The 8599-nt window shown below is 67.4% G+C and overlaps 1 long non-coding RNA gene across 2 annotated transcripts; it reads left to right on the top strand.

Annotated features, from left to right (window-relative positions):
• On the top strand, positions 1–1206 carry LOC128901739 (uncharacterized). Of its 2 annotated transcripts, XR_008463518.1 has the most exons (4): positions 1–709; positions 779–861; positions 960–1075; positions 1173–1206. It is a non-coding gene; the product is annotated as an uncharacterized LOC128901739 (long non-coding RNA). The 2 variants fall into 2 exon arrangements; XR_008463519.1 differs by lacking the exon at positions 1–709 and having other exon boundaries at positions 730–861.
• The last annotated feature ends 7393 nt before the right edge of the window (positions 1207–8599 follow it).

Genomic DNA, 8599 nt, shown 5'->3' with positions numbered 1-8599 from the left:
CTGCTGTGGCGTGGCTGAGCGTGGTCCCGCTTCCGCCTTGCCTCGAGCTGAGATGTGGTTGTGGCGCTACAGGGGTAATGGAAACAAGTCACGCTTTGGAGAGAAAAATGGTGAAATGGGGCTATCCCCACAGAGGGTGTGCGTTCTGGGATCTGCTCCCTTCCCTGCTGGGGCGTGAGATTGTCCCCCGCCCCAGGCAGGAAACCACCGCTCAGCCCGGGGTCAGTCCTGGGACGCAGGAGGGAATGAGCCTCTTGGTGGCTTTGGTGGCCACCTCTGCCCTTCAGCCGCCTGAGGTTCAACCCTTTCCCAGGGTTCAACCCCTGAAGGTTCAACCCCTGAAGGTTCAACCCTTTCCCAAAGTTCAACCCTTTCCCAAAATTCAACCCTTTCCCAAAGTTCAACCCTCAAGGCAGCCAGCTCGGGGGAAACTTACCCTTTTGGGGATACCTCTTGCTTTCCGTTCCTCCACAGAAGGATTTTTCATGTCTTTTTTGCCATTTCTCCAGCTTTATCGCCCTTTGAGATAAGCCCAATTCCCTCTTCCCCACAAAGGATGAAGGGTCGGGACTTGCCTTTCCCACAAACTCCCGCCAATGGCGAGGCATCAGGTTAAGCCTAAGGCAGGCAGCAGGTGCGGGAAAGTAGCGGCGGATCGGCGAGGAGGATTGTAAATACGCTCAAGTGGCACCGGCAACTGGCTGCCGAGGTGGGCTGGGGGGGGCTGGGGGGGGCCGGCGGCAGCAGAGGGAACCTTTCATCCCCCCGCATCTTGCAGCTGGCGGAGGTGAAGGCGTCGGAGCGGAGGCTGCAGCAGCGGGTGAAGAGCCTGACGGCCGAGCTGGCCTCCTGCAAGAGGGGGTGAGGCCGGGCTGGGGGGCACGGGGAGGGGGGGGCCCTGCCTGGGCGTGAGGTGTGCCCCCTGACCCCCCCCGCCCTCACGCCGCCGGTCCCCTCAGCAGCCACCGGACACCCGTCGGCACGGCCAGCCGTCCCCAGGAACAACGCTCGGCGTCCCGGGAAAGCCACCGTGGCGGCCAGGGTCGCCCCCCGTCACGGTCCCCATCACCCGCAGGTGGGGGACGCTGAGGGACACACGTGGAGTGGGGGGGGGACACACACATGGTTTGCCCCCCCTCCCTGCCCCAACACCCTCCTCTACCCCCCGCCAGGCTCCCGCCCGCCGCGCTTTGACCCCACGGCCTTAATTGGGGGGACATTTAATTTGTGGAGTGTTTAATTTGGGGGAGTGTTCAATTGGGGTGTAATTTCAGGGGGGGAGTTTAATGGGGGGGGTATTTAACTGAGGGGGGGATGTTTAACTAGGGGGGTCAATTTCGGGATGGAGTGTAATTGGGGGGGTGTTTAATTGGAGGGGGTAATTTGGGGTGTTTTTTAATTGAGGGGTGTATAATTGAGGGGGAGGGTTAGCTGAGGAGGTTATTTGGGGCCAGAGTTTAATTAGGGGTGTTAATTTTGGGGGGGTGTTTAAAGGGGGGGTGTTTAATTAGGGAGAAGGCTGTTTTCTATCGGGGGGGCTCATTTGGGGCGGGTGTGTTAGATTTGGGGGTGCTCCCCCCCGAGTCGGAGGAGGTGGCCAGAGGTGCCCCCCCGGGAATAAACGGAGCCCCCCAGCTCCTGGCTGCCCCCCTGTGTCCGTCTGTCCTTCTGGGGGGACCACGGGAGGGTGACAACGGGGGTGACCCCCTGGTGTCCCCCCGTGTCCGACTGTCCTTGTTGGGAGGGCTACTGATGGCCAAGGGGGCCATAGGGGGGATGACAAGGTGGGGGTGACCCCCTGGCTGTGCCCCCCCCCGTGTCTCTCTGTCCTTCTGGGGGGGCTACTGATGGCCGGGGGGGGGTCATGGAGGGTCCCCAGGATCGTGGAGAGGGGTGACAAGGGGGTGACCCCTGGCTGTGCCCCCCCCTATGTCCGTCTGTCCTTCTGGGGGGGGGGGGGGGGGGCACAGGAGCTGCTCAGGGGTGACCGGGGGAGTCAGTCTGCCCTTTTGGGGGGGGGGGGGGGAGCTGCTGATGGCCGGGGGATCCCCAGGGTCATGCAGAGGGGTGACAAGGGGGGGTGACACACCAGCTGTGCCCCCCCCCCCCCGTGTCTCTCTGGGGGGGGCCGGTGGGGGTGTGTGTGTGTGTGACACCACCATCTCCCTTACGCCTTTATTGGGGCTTGGCCGCCTCCTCCGCCGTGTCCCCGCGGGGGGGGTGTCCCCGTTCTCCCCAAACCCCCCGGTGTGTGTGTGGTGGGGGGGTGCGGGGTCAGGGGGCGGACTGACATGCGCAGTACAGCCGTACGGCGCAGAGGTGAGCGCATGCGCAGTAGAACGCTACGGAATCAGCGGGTACGCATGCGCAATACAGCCGCGCAGGACGCGGGGGGGAACGCATGCGTAGTAGAAGCGTAAGGCACCCGGGGGGGGAGCGCATGCGCAATAGAGCCGTACGGCACCGGAGGCGGGGGAGCGCATGCGCAGTAGAACCGTACGGAACCCGCGAGTACGCATGCGCAGTACAGCCGCGCGGCACCGGGGAGAATGCATGCGCAGTACAGCCGTACGGCACCCAGGGGGAGCGCATGCGCAGTGCAGCTGTAAGCCACAGCGATCGCTGCTGCCACTTAACGGCCATAATGCGGTACTGCAGGCAGGAAAAGTGCTCACTGCTACCCCCTAGCGGCCAGATACCGGTACTGCAGACCCGGGACACGGCCCCGGGGTGGGGGGGCTCTTGGAGGGGGGGGCCACGCACACTGATCCCCCCTGCCCCACCCCGGAGCACCGGGGACACCCCTGTGCAGGCATACGGAAAGGGTGGTTTTGAGGCTGAAGGCAGCAGGAGAGCCTACAGCCCCAAGGTGTGCGGGGCTACGCAAGCGGTTCCCAAAGAGCTTTAGAACAAGGCACAGGTTTCCCTCCTGGCTCTTTGGGCATGGGAGCAATCACCAGATCTCCCGACATATGGAAATTTTGGAGGCTGGCGCGGCGCCAAGTGGGAAAGGGTGGTTTTGAGGCTGAAGGCAGAGGAAAGCCTGCAGCCTCCAGGTCTGTGGGGCTACGCAAGCGGTTCCCAAAGAGCTTTAGAACAAGGCATCATTTTCCCTGCTGGCTCTTTGGTCGTGGGACCCATCTCCAGACATATGGCCATTATTGTGCCTGGCGCGGCGCCAAGTGGGAAGGGGTGGTTTTGAGGCTGAAGGCAGCAGGAAAGCCTGCAGCCCCAAGGTCTGTGGGGCTACACAAGTGGTTCCCAAAGAACTTTAGAACAAGGCATAGTTTTCTCTGCTGGGTCTTTGGGCGTGGGACACATCTCCAGACATATGGCCATTTTTGTGCCTGGTGCGGCGCCAAGTGGGAAAGGGTGGTTTTGAGGCTGAAGGCAGCAGGAAAGCCCGCAGCCCCACGGGCTGTGGGGCCACGCGAGCGGCTGCCAAAGAGCTTTCCAACGAGGCACGGCTTTCCCTCCTGGCTCTTCGGGCATGGGAGCTGTCTCCAGAGACGCGGCCCTACCGGAAAATGCTTCGCAGGCTGGCGCGGCGGCGCTACGTGGGCGCCGGTGGCGCCGAGGCTGACGGCCGCTGGAAAGCCCGCAGCCCCACGGGCTGTGGGGCCACGCGAGCGGCTGCCAAAGAGCTTTCCAAGGAGGCACGGCTTTCCCTCCTGGCTCTTCGGGCGTGGGAGCTGTCGCCAGAGCCGCGGCCCTACCGGAAAATGCTTCGCAGGCTGGCACGGCGGCGCCACGTGGGCGCCGGTGTCGCCGAGGCTGATGGCCGCCAGAAAGCCCGCAGCCCCACGGGATGTGGGGCCACGCGAGCGGCTGTCAAAGAGCTTTTCAACGAGGCACGGCTTTCCCTCCTGGCTCTTCGGGCGTGGGAGCTGTCGCCAGAGCAGCGGCCGTACCGGAAAATGCTTCGCGGGCTTGCGCGGCGGTGCCACGTGGGCGCGGGTGGCGCCGAGGCTGAGGGCCGCCGGAAAGCCCACAGCCTCATGGGCCTGTGGGGCTGCGGGCTTTCCGGCTGCCGTCAGTCTCAGCACCACCGGCGCCCATGTGGCGCCGCCACGCCAGCCCGCGAAGCATTTTGTGGTAGGGCCGCGGCTCTGGCGACAGCTGCCATGCCCGAAGAGCCAGGAGGGAAAGCCGTGCCTCGATGGAAAGCTCCTTGGCAGTCGCTCGCGTGGCCCCACAGCCCGTGGGGCTGCGGGCTTTCTGGCGGCCGTCAGTCTCAGCACCACCGGCGCCCATGTGGCGCCGCCACGCCAGCCCGCGAAGCATTTTCCGGTAGGGCCGCGGCTCTGGCGACAGCTGCCATGCCCGAAGAGCCAGGAGGGAAAGCCGTGCCTCGATGGAAAGCTCCTTGGCAGTCGCTCGCGTGGCCCCACAGCCCGTGGGGCTGCGGGCTTTCCGGCGGCCGTCAGCCTCGGCGCCACCGCCGCCCACCTGGCGCCGCCGCGCCAGCCTGCAAAGTATTTTCCGGTAGGGCCGCGGCTCTGGCGACAGCTCCCATGCCCGAAGAGCCAGGAGGGAAAGCCGTGCCTCGTTGGAAAGCTCTTTGGCAGCCGCTCGCGTGGCCCCACAGCCCGTGGGGCTGCAGGCTGTCCGGCGGCCGTCAGCCTCGGCGACACCGGCGCCCACGTGGCGTTGCTGCGCCAGCCTGCGAAGCATTTTCCGGTAGGGCCGCGGCTCTGGTGACAGCTCCCACGCCTGAAGAGCCAGGAGGGAAAGCCGTGCCTCGTTGGAAAGCTCTTTGGCAGCCGCTCGCGTGGCCCCACAGCCCGTGGGGCTGCGGGCTTTCCGGCGGCCGTCAGCCTCCCCGCCACCGGCGCCCACGTGGCGCCGCCGCGCCAGCCTGCGAAGCATTTTCCGGTAGGGCCACAGCTCTGGCGACAGCTCCCACGCCCGAAGAGCCAGGAGGGAAAGCCGTGCCTCGTTGGAAAGCTCTTTGGCAGCCGCTCGCGTGGCCCCACAGCCCGTGGGGCTGCGGGCTTTCCGGCGGCCGTCAGCCTCGGCGCCACCGCCGCCCACGTGGCGCCGCCGCGCCAGCCTGCAAAGTATTTTCCGGTAGGGCCGCGGCTCTGGCGACAGCTCCCACGCCCGAAGAGCCAGGAGGGAAAGCCGTGCCTCGTTGGAAAGCTCTTTGGCAGCCGCTCGCGTGGCCCCACAGCCCGTGGGGCTGCGGGCTTTCCGGCGGCCGTCAGCCTCGGCGACACCGGCGCCCACGTGGCGCCGCTGTGCCAGCCTGCGAAGCATTTTCCGGTAGGGCCGTGTCTCTGGCGACAGCTCCCACGCCCGAAGAGCCAGGAGGGAAAGCCGTGCCTCCTTGGAAAGCTCTTTGGCAGCCGCTCGCATGGCCCCACAGCCCGTGGGGCTGCGGGCTTTCTGGCGGCCATCAGCCTCGGTGACACCATTGCCCACGTGGTGCCGCCGCGCCAGCCTGCGAAGCATTTTCCGGTAGGGCCGCGGCTCTGGCGACAGCTCCCATGCCCGAAGAGCCAGGAGGGAAAGCCGTGCCTCGTTGGAAAGCTCTTTGGCAGCCGCTCACGTGGCCCCACAGCCCGTGGGGCTGCGGGCTTTCCGGCGGCCGTCAGCCTCCCTGCCACCGGCGCCCACGTGGCGCCGCCGCGCCAGCCTGCGAAGCATTTTCCGGTAGGGCCGCGGCTCTGGCGACAGCTCCCACGCCTGAGGAGCCAGGAGGGAAAGCCGTGCCTCGTTGGAAAGCTCTTTGGCAGCCGCTCGCGTGGCCCCACAGCCCGTGGGGCTGCGGGCTTTCCGGCGGCCGTCAGCCTCGGCGACACCGGCGCCCACGTGGCGCCGCCGCGCCAGCCTGCAAAGTATTTTCTGGTAGGGCCGCGTCTCTGGCGACAGCTCCCATGCCCGAAGAGCCAGGAGGGAAAGCCGTGCCTCGTTGGAAAGCTCTTTGGCAGCCGCTCGCGTGGCCCCACAGCCCGTGGGGCTGCGGGCTTTCCGGCGGCCGTCAGCCTCGGCGACACTGGCGCCCACGTGGCGCCGCTGCGCCAGCCTGCGAAGCATTTTCCGGTAGAGCCACGTCTCTGGTGACAGCTCCCACGCCCGAAGAGCCAGGAGGGAAAGCCGTGCCTCCTTGGAAAGCTCTTTGGCAGCCGCTCGCGTGGCCCCACAGCCCGTGGGGCTGCGGGCTTTCCGGCGGCCGTCAGCCTCGGCGACTCCGGCGCCCATGTGGCGCCGCCACGCCAGCCTGCGAAGCATTTTTCGGTAGGGCCGCGTCTCTGGCGACAGCTCCCACACCTGAAGAGCCAGGAGGGAAAGCCGTGCCTCGTTGGAAAGCTCTTTGTCAGCCGCTCGCGTGGCCCCACAGCCCGTGGGGCTGCGGGATTTCCTGCGGCTGTCCGCCTCGGCGACACCGGCACCCACGTGCCGCCGCAATGCAAGACCACGAAGCATTTTGCGGTAGGGCCGCGGCTCTGGCGACAGCTCCCACGCCCGAAGAGCCAGGAGGGAAAGCCGTGCCTCGTTGGAAAGCTCTTTGGCAGCCGCTCGCGTGGTCCCACAGCCCGTGGGGCTGCGGGCTTTCCGGCGGCCATCAGCCTCGGCGCCACCGGCGGCCACGTGGCGTCGCCGCGCCAGCCTGCGAAGCATTTTGCGGTAGGGCCGCGGCTCTGACGACAGCTCCCATGCCCCAAGAGCCAGGAGGGAAAGCCGTGCCTCGTTGGAAAGCGCTTTGGCAGCCGCTCGCGTGGCCCCACAGCCCGTGGGGCTGCGGGCTTTCCGGCGGCCGTCAGCCTCGGCGACACCGGCGCCCACGTGGCGCCGCTGCGCCAGCCTGCGAAGCATTTTCCGGTAGAGCCTCGTCTCTGGCGACAGCTCCCACGCCCGAAGAGCCAGGAGGGAAAGCCGTGCCTCGTTGGAAAGCTCTTTGGCAGCCGCTCGCATGGCCCCACAGCCCGTGGGGCTGCGGGCTTTCCGGCGGCCGTCAGCCTCGGCGCCACCGGCGCCCACGTGGCGCCGCCGCGCCAGCCTGCGAAGCATTTTCCGATAGGGCCGCGGCTCTGGCGACAGCTGCCATGCCCGAAGAGCCAGGAGGGAAAGTCGTGCCTCGATGGAAAGCTCTTTGGCAGCCGCTCGCGTGGCCCCACAGCCCGTGGGGCTGCGGGCTTTCTGGCGGCCATCAGCCTCGGTGACACCGGCGCCCACGTGGCGCCGCTGTGCCAGCCTGCGAAGCATTTTCCGGTAGGGCCGTGTCTCTGGCGACAGCTCCCACGCCCGAAGAGCCAGGAGGGAAAGCCGTGCCTCCTTGGAAAGCTCTTTGGCAGCCGCTCGCATGGCCCTACAGCCCGTGGGGCTGCGGGCTTTCTGGCGGCCATCAGCCTCGGTGACACCATTGCCCACGTGGTGCCGCCGCGCCAGCCTGCGAAGCATTTTCCGGTAGGGCCGCGGCTCTGGCGACAGCTCCCATGCCCGAAGAGCCAGGAGGGAAAGCCGTGCCTCGTTGGAAAGCTCTTTGGCAGCCGCTCACGTGGCCCCACAGCCCGTGGGGCTGCGGGCTTTCCGGCGGCCGTCAGCCTCCCTGCCACCGGCGCCCACGTGGCGCCGCCGCGCCAGCCTGCGAAGCATTTTCCGGTAGGGCCGCGGCTCTGGCGACAGCTCCCACGCCTGAAGAGCCAGGAGGGAAAGCCGTGCCTCGTTGGAAAGCTCTTTGGCAGCCGCTCGCGTGGCCCCACAGCCTGTGGGGCTGCGGGCTTTCCGGCGGCCGTCAGCCTCGGCGACACCGGCGCCCACGTGGCGCCGCCGCGCCAGCCTGCAAAGTATTTTCTGGTAGGGCCGCGTCTCTGGCGACAGCTCCCATGCCCGAAGAGCCAGGAGGGAAAGCCGTGCCTCGTTGGAAAGCTCTTTGGCAGCCGCTCGCGTGGCCCCACAGCCCGTGGGGCTGCGGGCTTTCCGGCGGCCGTCAGCCTCGGCGACACTGGCGCCCATGTGGCGCCGCTGTGCCAGCCTGCGAAGCATTTTCCGGTAGAGCCACGTCTCTGGTGACAGCTCCCACGCCCGAAGAGCCAGGAGGGAAAGCCGTGCCTCCTTGGAAAGCTCTTTGGCAGCCGCTCGCGTGGCCCCACAGCCCGTGGGGCTGCGGGCTTTCCGGCGGCCGTCAGCCTCGGCGACTCCGGCGCCCATGTGGCGCCGCCACGCCAGCCGACGAAGCATTTTTCGGTAGGGCCGCGTCTCTGGCGACAGCTCCCACACCTGAAGAGCCAGGAGGGAAAGCCGTGCCTCGTTGGAAAGCTCTTTGGCAGCCGCTCGCGTGGCCCCACAGCCCGTGGGGCTGCGGGATTTCCTGCGGCTGTCCGCCTCGGCGACACCGGCACCCACGTGCCGCCGCAATGCCAGACCACGAAGCATTTTGCGGTAGGGCCGCGGCTCTGGCGACAGCTCCCACGCCCGAAGAGCCAGGAGGGAAAGCCGTGCCTCGTTGGAAAGCTCTTTGGCAGCCGCTCGCGTGGCCCCACAGCCCGTGGGGCTGCGGGCTTTCCGGCGGCCATCAGCCTCGGCGCCACCGGCGGCCACGTGGCGTCGCCGCGCCAGCCTGCGAAGCATTTTGCGGTAGGGCCGCGGCTCTGGC

This window comes from Rissa tridactyla, chromosome 27, assembly GCF_028500815.1.
Source record: "Rissa tridactyla isolate bRisTri1 chromosome 27, bRisTri1.patW.cur.20221130, whole genome shotgun sequence".
NCBI lineage: Eukaryota > Metazoa > Chordata > Aves > Charadriiformes > Laridae > Rissa > Rissa tridactyla.
This window is presented reverse-complemented; position numbering and strand designations above follow the sequence as displayed.